Source organism: Rhyacophila brunnea, unplaced genomic scaffold, assembly GCF_057557595.1.
Source record: "Rhyacophila brunnea isolate RB1 unplaced genomic scaffold, BYU_Rbru_1.0 scaffold_3, whole genome shotgun sequence".
Classification (NCBI taxonomy): Eukaryota; Metazoa; Arthropoda; class Insecta; order Trichoptera; family Rhyacophilidae; genus Rhyacophila; species Rhyacophila brunnea.
In genome coordinates, this window is record NW_028232965.1 from 47,657,953 (window position 1) to 47,679,440 (window position 21,488).

Genomic DNA, 21,488 nt, shown 5'->3' on the forward strand with positions numbered 1-21,488 from the left:
TTGACAGGCAATGCTAATTTTTAGAATGCGGTCAGTTAGTAGGAACTCAAGAAAGAAAATCATATTGCAAAATATATTTTGAAATATTGCACCTAGATATTACAAGGTATTTCACGTTTCATAGAATTTATCTTACTCAATCGAAAACGAAAGCATTTCTCATTAAAAACAAATATTTATTTCCTACTAAGTAAATCCAGTCGAGTATAAAAATATTATAAACAGAAATTAAAATAACATTGCTTATTATTTATCGCGCCCGCCTCTTCGTATTGGTGCGCGTGTTCCAATTCCGTGGGTGGGAAAATGTACGTGTTGTTTTTCAATCACTGCGTGTTTATTATCTAAACAGATTTAGGAAATGTGAATGATGTACTGAATGAATGATGAACAAGTAATCCTTGTGATAAGGCTGCTAAGTTACTTCCTACTTTGGAGGACCGTATCCTCCCACTTTGGTGAAAAGGGTAATCTACCGTTTTCAATATTTACCCATTGATATAATATTATTTTATTACATATATCGATGTTTTTACTACATCTGTCTAAATATGGTTCGATATTAATAAACAGCGGGTGTGGTGAAGAGCGAGACAACCCGATACAATAGAAGCTTTATAAATAGTGTCGGCAATAATGACCACAGACAAATTAGTCACACCTTAATACGGTTACATGTAAATTGTACGTATTACATTTCACCGTAGCTCAGTTCGCCGTGAGATTTCTTATCGGAAAGAGATGACCGTATACTATACGGTCATCTCTATAATAGCACCGAGATGAAAAAATTACGCGTTATTCGGGGAGCATTGCAGACAATAATGTTCATTCAAGAACGAAAATCTAACCTAACAAATAATCCAGTATATCAGCTATTTTCAAAATTTGTTTGCTGCTGGCTCCTTGTAAAGTGTAAATCGACAAGAACCGTGTTTTATTTAGACATGGATTTTATCTCAGTATGTACTATACGACCCAAAGAGGTTGGACGGTCTTTAATATACGACCATATTGTATTTCCGATACAACATTTACAACTTTACGGTACAATGTTACGTAGAAAATATACTTAGGTATACCTACATATATTACGTAGCAGACGCATGCGGTGACTTTTGTTTTAGGAACCAGCGGGTCTATTCTTAACAGTTCTTTAGCACATGTAGGTTATTTTCATTGGTCCAAATTAACAAGCAAGGCATTCCATACACTAAGCAGTTATCTGCGGCTATCTCAAATAGTTGGTAAATTCATAATACGGTTAACTTATTTACATAATTAGCCGCCGAAATACCTACGTAAAGTGATAGGCCTGTTGTTGAAAAATACATATTATATAATATATTGTGGTACCCACAGTTTTACTACTATAGAACCATTCGACTATTTGAAGAATTAATACTCTATCGATTATGTCTGGGCATGCTCCGCATTTAAAACATTTATGGACCGAACGCCACTGATAAGTGGGTACTTTTAATAATTAATAATTTATAAGATCAAATACCTACGCGGCGTCTTGAATCTGGAAAAAACTGCTGAATGGAAAACCCGACTCGCCTTGTGGCGCCCTAGTGTCGACGTGACTGAGACAATCGCCCTTTTCCACTTTTATTTTCTTCAAATCGACCGTAAAAAGTGACGACAGTGCAGAAATAGTCAGTGCTAAATATGTTCAGAAACGTAGGTAAAATATTGCGTGTCACTGCAAATATCTAATTCAGTTTTAACGATATTTTCCGGGTTTAATTATTTCACCTGACATACGTAAAGATGGAATGTTAAACGACTTATTTGGTCCTTTCGACATCGATCATTTTTCACTTTCATATAATATAATATCGTCTCTGTTCTGGCAGAACACACTAACTGGAGAATACTAGTTTTGAGTAATTTGACTTTGAAGTTGTTAAAATGTTTGAAATGGTCTATCATGTGAGTTTATTAAGTAATCGTAAAAAGGATGACTTTAAAATAAAGACTGTTTATTTATTAAGAATGTTGGTTTCCAGACGGTAAAGTTTTAAATAATGAATATTTTGGTATAACTAACTCAATATGTCATTTTTTCGAATTAGTGTCTTCTGCCAGAACAGTGACGATATATTATACAACAATTGCGAAGGGTGGAGGTATGCTATTAAGATTTGACATAAATAGTGCACACTAAACTTTGTCAGTCATACTTACTTGTTTTCGTTGAATTATTAATACATGTCATTACAGGTGGTGTTAATTAGTTTTTTTTTAAAATTCATTAAGCCACGCCTATACCAAACCATAATCTATAAAAAAAATATCAAATTATGTATGATTTAAAGGCATAGTTTTAGATATTTTATAGATAAACGAATATTTTTTTGACTATTATCCAATACGGCTTGGATTCGTCAGGGTTTAATTGAATTTTAAAAACTAATAAACACTATCTATACATTGTAGTCTTGGTTCAATGAAAACAAATACGTTTGACTGACAAAATTTAATGTCCACTCTTCACCCTTCGCCACTGTTATACAAGCTCCAGGTTTTTATTCAACATTTATTTCCACCAATAATTAATAAGTATATTAGTTTCGTTCTACATCGGCATTGTTGTACGCTAAAAACGATTTGCAGTTGTGTTGGTGTTCTTTGGTAGTATTGACACAGGGTGTGCATGAAGAAATACGGTAAATAAGCATATTCTTATGACTTATTGTTTTAATAAAATATAGAATAAAAATGCGTACATTAGAACATAGGTACCTATATATTATTTACTTATACCGATAGTTACAATTCAATGAAAACATCCTGTTTTATTATTTATTTAGTTGGGATTAGGAATATACAATGTTTTGGAATTTATAAATTAGCCTTATCGATGTCATTATCATTATTTAAAAGATTAGTTATAAATTTATAGAGAACTAAGCAATTAAAGACAATTATAATACCGTAAAGACATAATTTTGTTGGCAATGTCATTTAATTATATTACAATTAAATGTATTACAATTATTAGGACTTCGGAGCACATTTACAAATTGCATTTTTAACTATAAGTATAATGCTGTTAAAGTAAAATAAATAATAGGAAGAACATAATTTAATCGTGTATTATTATTTATTCAGTTAGGATTTGGAATATACAATGTTTTGGAATTTATGAATTAGCCTTAACGATATCACTATTGTTATTTAACTTAAAACACGCCAAACCGTTCTTAAACCAACTCCTTATGCATTCGAAACTTCTGTCACAACACTACTTTCACTACACATTTGGTTTTAATTTTTTACGTATGTATATATATTATATATAACTTCCTTCGTTTGGGCATTAATAGTATGAATAATTAAACGGGACATTATAATTCAGTATGCGTATCGTTTCGATAACAATCACTATATGAACACACTGTAGACGATTGCAAAGAATGAGTTTATGGTATGTTTATTACCAGCAACTGTCTTTAACAATAGAAACTCCGCCTTTTATGCCCCTAAACTGCACGGATAACCAATTGGTGATAAGGTAATAATTGCAGGCGGTTCTAAGTAAGGTTTTATTACAGGGCTTAATGCATACACACAAATAATACCAACACAGATGCGAAGCAATTTTAGCGTACAACAGTGCCGATGTAGAACGAAACTACTATACCAAACAATAACGTATAATACCTAATGTTTTCGTCAAAACCTTACCACAATAACAATAGATAACATCACAGTGATCATCTTACATAATATAATAAAAGGTAATACATCTTGAATCTTACAGATATTGTTTTATTATTCATCGTATCTTCTCATAACGTTTCGATTCACTTCACAATCATGAATATAAATCGATACCTCAGTTCAATAGGGGAACAACTCAAAATTTAATGGTTTTGAGTTAATGATGCCATTCGATGCAGAAAGGTCTTCTCTTTATAATTCAGCAAAAAAAAGAGTCAATAATTTCTTCAATGTGTCATAAAATCGAATAACGCTTTCTGAGATTATCAGTATTTCCGTTTTATACTGAAATTTATTGGTTAATTTTGAGGGTTTAAAATTAAAATGAGAATTTCTGCAAAAAATTCAAACGCCATTATCTTGGAACAAGGTTTTTTGAGTTGTTCCCCTATTGAACTGAGGTATCGAAATGATCACGTGGAAGGTACTGTGGAATTAATTTAATCAATTACCAATTGAATGCTGTAACTGTACCCATCTCCTAGATAAGATAAAACAAATTAAATAATATACGATTTTCTACGATAATCAGTAATCACTAATCACTAATCAGTAATCCTAATCACAAAACGTTTGATAATAATATTATGCTACACGGCGTGAAGTTCGCGACGATTAACTTTGACGTGATGTGATATTGTGATAACCTGATAAGAGTCAATAATTGACCGTCATTATCTTCAGACGAGGTCAACCCGGTTTCTATTCACTCACCGAGCGACATCTATATTACATTATAGACTTGTATGTTTCCTTATACATCGGGTTCAATATTGGTATTTCCGTGCTATGGCCAATATGCACCTTTGTATGCCACGATATGATTGAATTAAGCTGTCCGTCGACATAACCACTACACGTTGAATTTTACTATGTAAAACTGCAGGCGAACACCGCCGGCTGGCTCCTACACTGCCTATGGAAGAAGAGTCGAGAAGAGTGCGAGGGTCAAACGCAACGTCCGGTGGTCTGTGTCGGCGGACAGCTGATTCCAATGACTGAAAACAGTAGTAACACGAATTGCTGTGTATGATCATATAAAATATAATATTAATTGGGTACCTAGTAAGTAAAAATGTCCGGTTCGGATTCCGTGTTTGTCAAATTCATGTTATATTTTTTGATTGTGTATTTCGATGGAAAGCAAAGGTTTTGCCATAACCGATGCCAATAATCATTAACACTCTTAGGAGATTTTTTTTAAATAAAGCTGTTACAAAAATATTATATAAAACAGGCCCGGGCAAACTAACTCTTAATTCGGACAAATTCGAACAGCTTAAAGATTCTGCAAGAAAAATGTTGTTTATTTTTGGATCAATAATAATATTATGTAAACAAACATTTTCAATTTATGAATATCACTAAAACTCTTTACGACCAAGCATCACCGATGAACCAAGCAGTTTTAAGAATCTCAACTACAAAATTAGCACCTGAAATTTTAAAAAATGTTGAAAAATGTAAAACAGTTTCAGTCTTCTCATTAAATTGGGTTACATGTAAGTTGTAGGTATGCAGTTCATCGTGGGACACTTATTCGTGCGCCACAGTATGTGAAACATGAGTTCGTATAACATTTTATCAAATGACGAGTTCTTCGTTGAACATTTCACCGTGGAATACATTTGTATGTATCTTACAAAATACGACGATAGTTTGCAAATAGTACTGTTCCAATTAGATTAACCCTAACCTAACCTAGTAAAGACATCTCATAAAATACGCCACATGTTGTAGCATACGTACAAATATACTCCACGGTGAAAGGTTCAACGATGAACTCGTCATTTGATTAAATGTTACACGAACTCATGTTTCACGTACTGCGACGCACGAATAAGTGTCTTGCGGTGAACTGTTTACGTACAAATTTGCGGATACGTTTCCATTGTTGGTTATTAAAGAATCATTTACTTTTTTATGTTAAAATTCCTTTTTCATGATAATAAATAATGTATGTATAAAAATAGTATTTACTTGTGCCCGCCGTTCATTTTTTATTTCTTATGTGGCCCTTTATCCAAAAGTTTCCCAGACCCGATATAAAATATAATTAATCAAACGAAAAGCGCTGAACTATCGATACACAACGATATAGTTTATTCAAAAAAATATTATGCAATGTTGTGGAAGCGCTTTAAAAAATGTATTTAACGAACATATTATTATTATAAAATTGCAATTTTTATTTAAAAAAATATATATGAAAAGTGTAAGTAAGTATATAATTTATGCATTTTTATCACAATTTACAAGATTTAAGGAAGATAGGAAGACATTGAAAAGGTCTGTTTTTCCCGTTGTATTTATGATTGTCTATGTATTTATGGCACCTATTTCATAATTATTTATGGTGAACACACATATTTTTTTGAATGAATCGTCTATAAATATGTGTTATCCAATATATCTGTAGTTAAAGTGGATAGTAATATGTATTGGGAGCTAATGGGTATTTTTGCAATGATATCTAGATATGAATTCATATAGTACTTATTGGCCTATTGACGCTAGAGCTCTATATAAAATTAAAAAAAATATGTTCGGTTGATTTCATCAAGAATTGTTTGTCTTTAAAAATATATATATATAAAATAATAATGGGTTGTCATTTGTCTGCTTATACATTATATTCATAACAGTTGTTCTTTTACGTCAAACGACACGCCAACCATTTTGTGTGACAAATTTTGCATGCTAAATTTTAATTGAATTTTTATGTCAAACTATGCTGACAAAATATTATTTACTTTATAAATCTTGACCATTTTGGATGAAAACCGCACTGAAAAAATATACTTATTAAAAAAGCTCGATTTCAGTAGATTACTGAGGATGGCTCTTGGGTCAACCGAGCTTTCGTTACTTTTGACTTTACTTACTTCGCGGCTTTTTTTTAGAAAGCTCATGCGTCCTATCGTTACTGTATAATATTAACATAAAGTTATTATTATGAGAGTTATCGACCTATATTGTTACATGGCATTATGTGTAACAAACCTAATCAGAGCTAGAAATTCCCAGAATCCGCCCTCGAAATATCGATAGTCGCATGCGAAGAATCAATCAACCGATACACTGGCCAGGTTAAAATAACCCAGGTCGATTTAAATAGGTAACGTAAACTCGAAAATAAGCTTACATGCGAATCGCTGGCGTTTATCATGCGAAAATCTATCGCCGACATTATTAATATGAATTATTACTAAAAGTTATTACAAGTGCGCATTATAATGTCGAAAGAAAGGTCAAAGTATTTTTAGTTAGGTACGTCTTCAGTGAGAAACTTGATTCAAAGTTACTGATAACAATAAAAAAAAATACACATGTTAAAACAATAATTTCAAGTTCCAATGCGAAAACTTCGTCACCCCGATGCTGTAACTAGAAAACTTAGATTTTCACATTATAAGGAAATTTAATTTTAATTTGACAGCTACCTATTCATCTGCCAGTGTCGAAGTGTGGGGGTAGGCTGTTAAGATCCGACATAAATAGTGCACACTAAACTTTGTCAGTCAAACGTATTTGTTTTCATTGAACTAAGACTCCAATGTGTAGATAGTGTTTGTTAGTTTATAAAATTCAATTAAACCCTGCCTAATCCAAGCCTTCAATTGAGCAGAATCTGTGTAAAAAATAAAATATTTCAAAATAATAGTAGGTACATATACCTATTATATACACAAAAAAATTATAAATAAATTATGTATAACTGTGAATACCTATTCAGGAATGTATCGGAAATAGAAGATCACAAATCTCATCAGACAACGGATTCTAAATTTAATTAGCTTTAATTATTACCTAATTAACATCACGAATACGTCATACGTCCAATACTGACAACTGCTCTCGGTTTATGCATTGACGCTCATTTAATATTGGTGTATTACACACACTATTGTACGTGCATATGCGTGTTTCATTTTACTCACACATTCAAAACCCTGTATCAAAATGTAGTGTATTGAATATTGCATATCGGAATTCCATTTATTATCTGTTCTGTGATAATTTCGTAATAAAGTAGAGTTGGGTATTTCCCGAGAAAATCTCAATCTCGAGATTCGGGATTTCCCGAAATGATGAAATTTTGAATTCTCGAGATTCGGGTTTTCCAGAAAAGAATTCTCGAAATATCGGGAAATTTAAAAAAAACCTGTAAAAATCCTAAAATCAGTGTAAAAACAGACAAATTTCAAAAAAATATGATTTTCTTTATTTACGTAAGAAGACAAACAGAATACAAGTAGGAAAACGAAAATAATTCAAAACATTACTTGTTAAAATGGAATTTCAAAAAACACAGACTGTCAATCGCGTACGCTTTTGAGACACAAAATTCCCTGATGTTGCAAAAATTGCGCTCATTTTGAGTCGATGTTGGCTTATTTGTGTTAAATGCCCCATCAGTCTTTGAACGTTTTGTGTTTTCTGTCCACTTCATATAGAAAATAGTTTTTTCAATTAATATTTGATAATAAAGAAATCCCGAATCCAGAGAAAAGATTCGCGAGATCCGGGAATTCCTGAAATGTTAAAAATTTCAATTATCGAGATTCGGGATGGAAAATCTCGAAAATTTTTCGAACCTAACTTTAATTGCGAGTAATTTCAGTGTTAGATAAGTACCTAACTACACTATGTTTAGTTTAATATATTATATGTTTTGTCAAGCATGACATAAAATTGATAACGTATAACATTTAAGTGAAAAATAGTATTAATTGTGTATGGAACGTTAGTAGTAAATATATGAGAGGCGGTTTTAAAAATAAGCCAAAGGTTACTGATTGATTACACACTACAATTTTCCAAAGATTTAGCGTTTCCTTTGATATATTTTATACAATGTGTTGTGCTAAGTTTTCATCAGATATAAAAGAAATCTAATTGATTTAGGTTTTGTACTATTCCATTTTGAGCCATTTTATACAACGCATGTACATATGATTGGCGAAAAATTATATTCCATACATGTATGTATTCATCATTACCGCAATTTCGCAATGAACATGTATCTATATCAGTGGTTCTCACGTGAAATTTAACTGTGGCCGCACAATTGACATTGAAAGTTCTATGGAAACGTCTGGTGGCCGCACCAAATTTCACTTTGGTTGCGATTGAAAAAAATGAAAGCTACAATTTATTTATTTATAGACAAGTCCATTGAATAAAAGACATTTGAACATTTTAGTACACATCTATTTATTTAAAAGTAATGCAAATGGAAATTCCTCAATACTCCTTTTTCCAATGCGAGCCGCATGGCTTCTAAGTTTACATCTGTCAACTGGCTTCGATGTTTGTTTTTAATGAAGTGCACTACACTGAATGATCTTTCACAGTATACACTAGTAGGAAAAAGTCGACAATATTAATAAAGCAATTGTTGCCAATTCTTTGAATTTACTTGATTCTTGGTCAATGTATAACATCGGCGGAAATTTTTCAACTAAGAATACAATTATTTGCAGATGGTGCTGGTTAGTTTTTAAAATACAACGAAACCCTGTAAACCAAACCATAATAGTTTAGGTATGATATGGGCGGTCCGACAAAAATAGTGCACACTTTTTCAGTCATACTTATTTGTTTTCGTTGAATTAAGAATAGGTATATATTACAAAGTTTGTTGGATAGTTTTTTTTAATTCATTTAGCCCTGCATAACCAAACCATAATCGATAAAAAATATTCTTCTATCTATAAAATATCTAAAATTATGTACGATTTAATTGCATAATTTTAGATATTTTAAAGGTAGAGTACCTATACGTTTTATAACTTTACACTTTGTTTGCAGTTTTTACTACACCGATACGCCCTCTTTACCTGATTACCTGGCATAAAATTATTTAGATCAAATGATATTCATTTGTGTTAATATACTGTAGTAATAAATAAATAAATAATCCATGTAAAAAAAATATTTTTAGAATATATTACATCATTCTCATCCTAGAAAAGTTATGAAGGATATACCTACTCTAAACGATTATTTTTTGATCATTATCTATTATGGCTTGGATTAGGCAGAGTTTAATTGAATTTTGAAAACTAACAAACACCATCTACACATTGTAGTATTAGTTCAATAAAAACAAATACGTTTGACTGACAAAGTTTAGTGTGCACTATTTATATCGGATCTTAACAGCCTACCTCACACTTTGCCACTGTTTCAGTCAATATTTAATTACCAATAAATCGTTTCTAAACGAGAGTGAAATACTTGGTGAGAATTTAAATAAAACAATATTCTAAGAATGTGAAATAATTATATAGAATTTAAAACCTTAACTGCTCTCGGAGTTAATGTAATATCGTCACACACTTTTCCTTATAAACGCACACGCGATAAAGTAAAGAAAATGTACATATATACGTCGTAGCACAGGGTATAATAAGAAAATGTGAAGAGTCAGACTTTTTCAAAACACGTCAACCGCTCGTGCGGAATAGCAGAAAAGTGACGCCGATCGCTTTGAGGACATATCTGGAAAAATTTCTCTCTGTAATACTATATTATTGTTGTTGCGACAGAGCGCACGCAATGCAGAATTGGAAAACATTTTCTTATATAATACGAGGGTGGGTCAATAAGTCCTTAGAAAAGCCGACAGGTGGCGCGACTAGTACTGCAAGCGGTTTGTTTTCATGCAGCGGCACTACCGATTCAGTATGCTGCGAAGTTTCAATCAGATTGGTCGGGTTGTTGTGTGTTTCTCGTACATTTAAAAAAAAAATTCGCTTGTGGAAAATGGAAAAATGGAAAATGGAGAAAATTGAGTTTAGAGTTGTTATTAAACATTTTAATATAAAAGGGTTAACAGCAAAGGAAATAAAAAATGAGTTGGATTTAGTTCACGGCATATCTGCTCCTTCACTTGCAACTATTTATAACTGGTTAAATGAATTTCAACGTGGTCGTACATCAACAAAGGATGAACCACGCTCAGGACGTCCTGTAGAGGTGACTACACCAGAAATGATCAATAAAATCCACGATATGGTGTTAAGTGACCGAAGATTAAAGTTGAGTGAGATAATTGAGGTTACAGGGATCTCAATAGGTAGCGTCATTTCTATTTTACATGACAAATTGGGCATGAAAAATATTTCTGCAAGATGGGTGCCGCGTTTGCTCACAGTCGACAATAAACGCAGTAGGGTGGTGGCCTCTAAAGCCCTGTTGTCGCTCATGCAACGCAATCCGGATGAATTTTATCGTCGCTTTGTGACTGTAGATGAAACCTGGATACACCACTATACTCCCGAGACGAAAGAACAGTCAAAGCAGTGGATTGCGAAGGCAAACCATGTCCAAAGAAGACGAAAACCGTAAAATCAGCTGGTAAGGTTATGGCTACTGTATTTTGGGATGCACGTGAAATTATTTTCGTTGACTATTTGGAAAAAGGAAAAACAATAACAGGGGATTATTATGCATCTTTATTGGACCAGCTAAAAAACAAAATTGAAGAAAAACGGCCTCATTTAAACAGGAAAAAAATTCTCTTTCATCAGGACAATGCCCGTGTTCACACATGTTTACGATCAATGGCTAAAATTGAAGAATTGAAGTTCGAATTGGTCGACCACCCACCGTATTCGCCAGATTTAGCCCCCAGTGACTTTTTCCTTTTCCCAAACTTAAAAAAATGGCTAAGTGGACAACGTTTTTTTTCAAATGAAGAAGTCATCGATCGGACAAATGCTTATTTTGAGGACCTTCCGAAAACTTATTTTTCTGACGGTTTAAAAAAAATTGAGAAACGTCTAACCAAGTGTATTGAGCTCCAAGGAAATTATGTTGAGAAATAAAAAAAAAATACAAAAATAAAACCTGTTTTAATGCTTTTTTCTAAGGAATTATTGACCCACCCTCGTAATATGACAATATGAAATCGAATCGTCGACGAACTATACGTAGGTATTTCATATAAGTAAACAGAAAAAAAATAATAGTCGAACTTATTACGAGGCCACATTCTATTTAAGGCTATACTTCAGTTGAGGCATGGTCTAAAAAGATCGTGACTAGGCGATGCGCGGTTTGTGAAAATGACGCGTGCCGAACGAAATATAATTTGTCATAAAAATTCAACATGCGTATATTTAATGTTATATTAGTAATATAATAGTATATTCATTGACATGATTTCTTTTTCAAGGACAAAACAAATTGACGTGCTCACACCTCTACTATCGGTCTCCGATTGGCGACGAATGCGAAATTTCGTCGCACCTACTATTGAAAATTATTTGCCGTTTCACTGATGTATGCTCTTAAGCATAGAACATAAAAAATCTGAAAAACATCGTAAAAATCCCCGAAACAAGCATGGTATTCATAAATTACAAAAGAAGTTGTTTATTGTAGGTACCTACTGACTTCAGAAATCTTGGATTTTTTACATGCAATTTCAACCATATGCGTGGATACTTTTTCAATGTTGTCGGCGAAAACACCAATTGGGTACTTAGACACTTAACTAGTGTCATAAACAGTTTTGCTCGGTATACCGAGTAGTAGCTCGTTATAAAAGTGAATAAATGTATGCAGAAAATCATAAACTAAAATGTCAACAAATGTTTCCTCATCACATCCAAGATCTCGCTATTTCCGTGATCGTAATAACCAAGTTCGACTGTATTATGTAATATAAAAATGTAAGGTAAAATTTTTATAGTTTTTCTGTCATGCTCAATTCTAGTACACTATTAAATTAAATATTTTTTTTTTTTATTTAACGAATATTTCACAAGATTTAAGCATGCAATATTCTAATTATATTAAAAATTTTTAGCCAGTTCAAGTTACAACAAAAAATCTTGGAGTGATCCGTGACTTATGTTAGTAATAATTAAAGTAATACCTACTTTGATTTAAAATACAAAAGCCGATCGCCAATAAGTAGCTAAATTTAGAAAGCGCTTTAGAGAGTATTAAAAGACATTCGTTAAAATTTGTCGCAATTAGGTATGGATCAGGTATTGTGGTCAATGCGCGTGGGCGCGATACCCGAGAGATACGTTTTTCAAAAAAAAATTCTATTGGTTATAATATATTTTCTCAGAAGTGTTGTCAAAATAATGTTTACTTGTACACTTTCATTCAAATTAGGTACTTACATGTAATGGGTCATCGATTTACTTTTCGAGATTAATGTACATAAATAAACGGCGTCGCATGTAGCGAAGGGTGCGTAGGGGCTCTGTTGGGGGTACCCCAACAGTAGCATTGTGTGGTTCCACATAATTTAATCCAGAATGACTTTGTTAACTGATCGTACAAAAAATAACAACATGTAAATTAGAAACAAATGACTTTAATTAACTAGATTCAGGGAAATGTACAAAAATCTTTAAAACATTTTGGAGTAAAAGGAATTCGAATGCACTAACTTCGGTTGTAAAATAATGGATGCTCTAAAAGTCTAAAAGGTAGTGGTAGATGTATATATAGTCTATGCTAGTGGTAGTCTGAAGAGGTCTGGGAAACTCTGTTCTACTCTAAATATTTTGTTGCCCAGTTTGAAATATGGCTCGGGCCAATTCATTGAATAATTAATTCACAGATTTTTTCTGCATTCTTATCTGACTATTTAACAGTAGACTTCAAATCACGAGGCGGTCAGTTCTCGGTCGATTCAGCGCGGTTAAATAAACAAATTCGCAACGAAAATAATATATAACGTAAATAGGAATTTTCACAATAATTCAATCATCGAAGGCTGTGGTTTTCGGATAATGCTGCTTTATATCACAAACAGCAAATGTTTGAATACCGACGTCTGAAAAACAAACATGTTTTGAGACGATAAAATTCAATTGAGGTGAGTAGGGTTAACCGTATCTACGGGGAAATTCCGTATGCGAAACAACTAATAGGTATTAACGTAAACAGAAGAATTGAATTAAATAAAGGCCACTCTTCTTATTCTTGTGACATTCCAACATCGTGGCGATCTTCTCCATGTTCTCGGCTAGCCTAAATATTCAAGGACATCAATATTTGGCTTTTTTTGGTTTGATTTTGTGAGAAATATTTTTATTTATTTTCTCCAATTTTTCTGGCAGCCGAATCCGTTCGAGATCGTTTTTAGATTTTATTACCAAATTTTTTTCACCGGCGACATTTATCGATTTTGTTCCGGTTCAAAGTAGGAAGATGTGTTTTCCTTTTATTGCACAAATATAGATTTTGAATAAAAAATTTCGTTTATGTTGTCTAGTGCTTTTTTCACCAGGAAATTTCCATTTCAACCAAGAGGCAGCTTTCTTTTTCTTTTTGTTTAAATTTCCTTTATTATTTTTTTCCAGTATCTATTTCTTAAATTTTCGCGATCCTCATTGACGATTTCTCGAGAATTCTCATTTTTCAAAATTTATTTTTCGAAAGTCGAGATTCAACTTTTATGATTATTTCTCGAAAATTCTCGTTCACAAGTCTAAGAGGGCTCGCACATCAGAACTCGCCGCATGCGTCTTACGACGAATTCGTCGATGTGCCGTCATCGTAAACCAAGAAACAAACGTTATCAAATGGAGCTTCGCAGATTGGCCGATGCAACTGCGACGCTGCGACGCTCCTGCATGCGACGAATTGCGTTTGCTACAGCCTGCATGTCGATTTCGAAAAATGTCGACTCCGCGCATGCGCACAGCCGCACAATCGGCCATTTCTGTCTCTGTCTACACTGTCATTGCTCGCTCATCGCTGGTCACCGCGTTTGACGTTTGTTCATACAATCAACACAATAAAAATGGCAGACGAGAGACTTCTCCTTTTTCGCGTTTGACGTTTGCCGCTAGGCAGATGTGCGAGGTTGTAGCATGCAACATTCGGCGGCGGTCTCGGAAGTTTTGATTTATGGCCGTCAGGCACACAAAGCGAGTTGTGATGTGCGAGCCGGTTAAGGGCATAAACGACAAGTACTGTCCCACAGTACAAGACATAAGATATATGGTTTCCTCGATACCTAATACTGAAGTTAAGCGCCCTTCACCGAAAACCACCCCGCACCACACTCGGTATTAATCGAGCGTATCGTGGGACCCTAAAATTGGTGATGTGAAGCATCTGAAACAATTGGACTGGGAGTGTCCTGGGAGAAGATGCCCAATACTTGGTTGCTATGCTCAAAGTGAGCTCTGATTGAGTTTAATGAGTTTATTTTAATGCAAAGAGCTAAGATGGATAAATGTATGACTGATGGGATTCTTCATTAAGTGGATTTTTTTATTTTCTTTAGAAAATGGAAAAATAAAAGGCCAAACACCACAGAAATTGAAAAATGAGTGGGTATGAGGTTACATATTTCTAAAAGCCAACACAAATACTGCCAACACAGGCACAAGTTTGAGAACCTAATACATATAATTAGATACTGTTCGAATATTTTTTTTTTTTAATATTTTTTTTAGCCGCCATCTTATCTATCTATCTATCATCTATCATCTATCTTATTTTAAAAATGACGTAGAATATGCCTATTCATCAGGATTTTATACAAAAGTGCACAATTTGGCGAATTTTCTAAACTGCCACCGGACTTCAGTTTCATCAAAAATTCACACCAATTAATCCACTCTTAATTGAGGTGGTGATACTGTTAAATACATTACAAAACTCTTTAAATTTATATGGCGCACTTACCCTAACATATAGTATTCAACATCGTTATTTGATACAGAATGTGATTAAGCACACTTCTTGTGCAACTGTGTACAGATTATGAGAAGTTTATTTACATTAATTGAATCTAAAAATAATTTTACTGTCAAAAAAGTTGCAGACCCCTTAACAACTTAATTCATTGGCTGTATAATATATTTTAATTTCAAATAAGGGCATTATTTACAATATTATACGTTTAATATTTATGACTTACCATAATAATTTGTTATTCAAGAATAATAAAATGCAAAACGCCCCGATAAGCAAACGTGGAAACGAAATTTCGTTTTAAGAAGTATGACTGAAAAGTAGAAATGACTTATTATTTAGAATCGTTTTATTGCCTTCTAAAATACCAACATTAATGAATATAGCGAAAACAGAGGCTTGAGAAACGAAGAATACTTCACAATATAATAATACTTGACATTTTCATCAAATAAAAATCGAGTTATAAGGTAAGTATTAAGTTATCAAAGCTTTTTACGGAAGGAAGGAGCTTTATTGCAGCTTTTCCGTGTTATACCCACTACAGAACTGAGAAGCTTTTGTCTGGTATTATTTCAATGTTAATTTTTTTCTCAAAATACATTTCATGTAAAGCAACAAGATTTTAGACGAATTTCATTACATGCCTACGTCAACGATGACTCACTGTCGTTGAATTAAATTCATTAATTTGTATGCACTGTGAGAATTTTTAAGCGCATAGACAGTATTTATTTTGCAATTTATGCAATGCGTGCACTTGTTTCAAGCAAGGAACTAATATAGAAATCAAAGAGATACAGTCCACAAAGTGTCATCAAATATTATCAATATCGAATGCATACATAGTTTACGAGATAAACTTGAATGCCTACCGTTGAAAATTAAATATTCTTAAACACGTGTTTAAATTTATCCCATATTTCTCAACACTAGAGAATTATACCCTTTTTACAGCCTTACCGTGAAGGTAATCCACTTCCCTTATTACAACGTTTTTATTAGCTCGTATTCTTGTTTGTCCAAGATTTTTAACTATCTTCCCGACTAGCTAGACATTTTAAACTTTTAGAATACCTATATCAGAACACGACGACAATGCATTCTATTAATACTTTTGGCCATCTTTAAGCAAAATTGAATTCATTCACTATTATTGGTTGCTAAGTGGGTCCTAGCAACTAAATTATTAATATATAATTCTGTTTTGTATGTTTCGAAAAATTCGTTAAAAGTAATATTTACTTCCGACCATGTCCGATCCTGATAGGATCATATGGGCCTCCACAGAGTGGATGTTTTGTATTGACAGATTTTTGTTTTTTACGAGAAATGGATGTCAACCACTTGCTCAACCTATTAGGTCCATACCCTGACACACACAAATTGAAAAACAATATGTGTACTTGCCAGACCCAGGATTCGAACCTGGGACCCACGGCTTTATAGTCCAACGCTTATGCCGCGCGGCCACCGTGGGCGTAATATTTACTACTCACTTTAATTGGTTGCTAAGTGGGTCCTAGCAATTAAATTATTAATATATACGTGCGTTACTATGGAAATATATATAAAATGTTAAAATTACATTTCAGTATTCTATAATATTTATTTAGTATTTCTATCAAGTACAAAAAAAGTATTTATTAATACATAGAATTGTCAAGTTTATATGATTCAACAGAAAATTTAAAAACGTGGTATATAAAAAGTTCTTTTGTAATTATTTTTAATATTAATCCGTTATATGGTTTCAAACTTGTGATTCTTGTATTTTTACAAAATCAGAATCAACGCTATGGCTGGAGGTGAGCAAATTTTAGTTAGCTAAACGTGCGAAACGCGCGCGCCGTTTTTAAGAAATATTGAATGTGAAAATATAACTACGGTATTTCGAAAACATGTCAAAATACCTACCACCGAGAAAATAATTCAAAACAAGGAAACAATTAGACTGCTACAGATATGTACATCTTGGTATCTACCATTGTCACCAGACAAAAAAAGAAAAGACTCCGGCGCGACAGTTTCAAATTCTAGATCAACAATTTAACATTAATATCGAAACGCCTCCCAACTAAAAGGTTGCACAGCCCTGCAGTACAAACGGAACGCTTCAAGCATTGTTGTTGCGAACGCATTTTTTTTTACGCGAAGTCCCTTTGCAGATACCTGCATCCGACCTTGAGCAAGGCGGACGGACAGAAGTCCCGTTAGTCAGCCGAATAACTTCCCCTCACCCCACAGCCGTGGCGGTCGTCCCACGTCTCATTACCAACCAACAGGCTTTTTGGAAAAAGATAGCCAGTTGTCCACCGACCTAGCTATGGGAAATGAGTCACTTAATGAGGACTCCGACCGAATAGGTTAATTACGGATAGTGATTTGTTCGGACAGATTAGGTCAATTGTGTCTTTTGTAGCTGTAATAAAATGTATAGTACTAGCGCGTACGAATTACGGAATCTCGTCGCCACCCCACACGTGTCTTCCAATACTGCGCGCGCACTCTAGTTCAACGGAACGAAATATTCAGTTCGCCTGGCAGCGTGTCCTTCGCACCCACGTTTCTTCCTATACTGCGCGCGCACTCTCGCGAATCTCGTTCGCCCCGAACGACATATTCCGTTCGCCGGGCAGCGTATCCTTCGCACCCACGTTTCTTCCTATACTGCGCGCGCACTCTCGCGAATCTCGTTCGCCCCGAACGACATAATCCGTTCGCCGGGCAGCGTATCCTTCGCACCCACGTTTCTTCCTATACTGCGCGCGCACTCTCGCGAATCTCGTTCGCCCCGAACGACATATTCCGTTCGCCGGGCAGCGTATCCTTCGCACCCACGTTTCTTCCTATACTGCGCGCGCACTCTCGCGAATCTCGTTCGCCTCGAACGACAAAAGCGCCAGGTGACACGGGACCGATTTGTTCGCTGGCTAAAGATTAGTTTTAAAAGATTCGTTCGTTCAAGAACGACGCATGTCTACACCGACCCCTAAATACATTGGAGGTAGGGAAATCGTCCCCAAAACGGACGCGCCGCTTCTGCGGGCAGCGGCGTGGTTGTTGATATAAGCCGGATAATATGTTCTCTAAATTGTGATCAGTATGCCCTTTACCTATAATGTGGTAATATTAATTCCCATAATTATCGCGTCCCCGATAAAGTGCTCCGACGCCGACCTCTCCATTGTGTGAACACGTCCATGTGTAATAAAATGCAAAGTGAAATGTGATCCAGATGAATACCGTAAACACGCTAGCCATCGACATGAATTGTGTAACTTCGTCAATTTAACGTTACTTTATCTCACTCATGCTGAGCCCTTGTGTTCCAAACTTGTATAATTTAATGTAATTAAACGTCTCCGCGGAGATTCTGTCAAATCGAAAGTTACTGTGTTATAATTTATCCTGATGTCCACACACATCTCCCAATCAAAATAATACTGAAGAAGATTCAACCACCGACATACATGTGAGTTCCATCATTTTTCTTCTTCCTGGTATTACTATGTACATAGTGAATATAATATAAACAAGGAGAAAGAAAAATGATAATGCATTTCACAATGGTAATAGGTTAATAGAAAACTATTTTCCAAATACTTCTTCTCGACAGTCTCTGGAAAACTCCTGGAAAAATATTGTGCTATTCATATTTGATTCTTCTGTGTAAAAAATCCCGAACATTGGTCTAAAAGGTTATCCAAATAAGGCGCTGCGGGGATCATCTTTATCATTAATTATGAGAATTATGTCTACTTTTACTATTTGATTATGAAGAAAAGCGAGCAATCTAGTGTGTAATTTAATTTTTGTTAAACATAGGTTTATAATTTAATTTTCTTTAATTCCAAACTAGATGTTTAAATTTAAGAAATTACAATTTTATTATTAGAAAGGGATCCAGTGGGTGGGCCAATAAACTTTGAGAATCTATGGGCCAGTAATGCACAACTGAACCGTATAAAGCACGTATGAATCAAACGGAAAACCTAGCACCTTGAAACTAAATACAAAAAATAAATAGACACAAATGCTGATCCGTGTTTAATTGAGAGATTTTTTCCCGTCATTTGTTTACATAATACTTAACACAACATAAAAAATTTGAAACCTATTATTTTTAGTTTTGCAAAAAGTGGCTTGATCTGTAAATCTATCACGCGATCCATTAATGAGTATTTTTCAGAAAAAATATTCATTAACAACAGCTAACCACGAATATTTACTTATATAATTTGTTGCCCAGACCTTAAGGCCATGCATTAGTTGAGGCACGGTCTAAAAAGATCGTCGCTAGGCGATGCGCGGATTGCGGGTGGCGGGTGAAAATGACGCCTGTCAAACGAAATATTAATTGTCATATAAATCCAACATACGTCCATTTTATGTTCTGTTTATTGTTCTATTAGTAACAATAATAATATATTCATTGACATGTTTTCTTTTTAAAGTAAATGGGTAACGTTTTTAGTCATCTTTACACGATTTTAGAATTAATTGACCCGTCGCCATCACGCAGCAAAGTGACGTGTTCCCGGGTCAACATTCTCTCAGTGAATGGCAGCGAGTCCAAAATTTCGTCGCGCGTACATTTGAAAATTATTTGGCGTTTCACTGATGCGTCACCTTAACTGTCTTGATATCTCAGTTACTCACCAGTTACTTCACCACTCTGAATCAATAGTACTGTGTTTTTCAACCGGTGTCCCTCCAAATTACTGAAAGTTTTACTTATAACGAATAAAACATTCTAAAACCCCACACCCATGAAAACAATTGCATGGTGCAATTAAGTGATCATTGTCGTGCAGGCCATCTACACAAATGTATATGGTCTGGCACGACCACAGAACAGATTAAAAACATTGTAGAAATGCGAAAGCCACTCGCCATTGCATAGGCAAAGTTTTGGTTTATGACATGACGGCCAGGCCACTAAATGAAAAAAATGTGTTATCATAATATAGTCATATATTAGTATCAACAAGAAGTATTCCCATCATGTTTCAAGCGATGTCACTCGTCAGTGAATGATCTGAGTCCCTGTCGACCAGTGTGAGCAACACTGCACAGAGAGCGTCATATCGAATTGTTATTGTGTCGACTTGGTGTGCCATGTCAGTTTGATAGAGGGCCAAGTGTGCCGCCTTGGTAAAAAGGTTGAAAAACAATGAGATTGCATTTTATTTGACGCATGTCTTATAATGAGAGGGGCGATGTCCTTTAAAGAAACTTAATTTTTGTTAAAATTCAAATATATTTTCTAGTATTTTGCCAGTTTGCAGGTGTTTGGTAAAAATAAGACAGGTTCCCAACCGAGACGATCGCGTACTGATCAAAGTAGGTCCACGAGTTAAACAATCTGCTGCTTCATACCGACAGTCCGAATCGCCATCTGCATGCATACGGAATCCCTTACAAAATCCGTTGCACACAATTAAATACCGAATTTTGAGTTAAAATCGATGACACAGTGTCAGAATAGTTCGGAAACACGACTAGAATCATAATATGTTTATTGCTACGTTTCTCTTCATTTTCCTCTTCAACTTCATACTACGGACAATAATACCACATAACCGAGGCACAAATCTCACCCCCACGGTGAAGCTGTACGACCTGGAGTACGTAACGATGCTACCCTGCTCGACAACTCTATCGGGGGCATTCAAGAGACAATGGACAGGCTGTGTAACATCTTATATAAACCTGAATTGTCCCGATCCAGAATTACCTCTGATAAATAATGAAAAGGACACGACCACAGAAGGAGCGGAAATGGACAAAGAAACGTATTTCCTGTATTTTTGATAAAAGTGACTGCAATGATTATTACTTCCTCGCGAATTGATAGGAATGGGTTGGTGTACTGAAAATTTGATAAGTAGTCTTTTTTCGCGTTTTAAAACAATAATATTTTATTTAACATCCCGTTTCGACAGTAGTATTATTATATTATGTATCACAAACAGAGCCGCCAGTGATGCGATTAGGTGGCAATATTAAATTTATCAGTCGGGTTCACCTCGATTAAAAAAAAACACCCACTCAAACGTTATGTTATCAAG

The 21,488-nt window shown here is 34.4% G+C and overlaps 1 protein-coding gene across 4 annotated transcripts in view; it reads right to left on the reverse strand.

The window, feature by feature from the left end:
• The window catches only part of beta4GalNAcTA (beta1,4-N-acetylgalactosaminyltransferase A), a 137,607-nt gene that overhangs the window by 35,164 nt on the left and 80,955 nt on the right, over positions 1–21,488 (reverse strand). The window contains exon 1 of one of the 4 annotated variants that reach the window (XM_085952328.1): positions 10,039–10,242. The exons of the other annotated variants lie outside the window; for them this stretch is intronic. The gene's annotated coding sequence lies outside the window, so the exon portion shown is untranslated. Of the gene's footprint in view, positions 1–10,038; positions 10,243–21,488 lie in introns of those variants that run through there. 4 annotated transcript variants of the gene reach the window in all.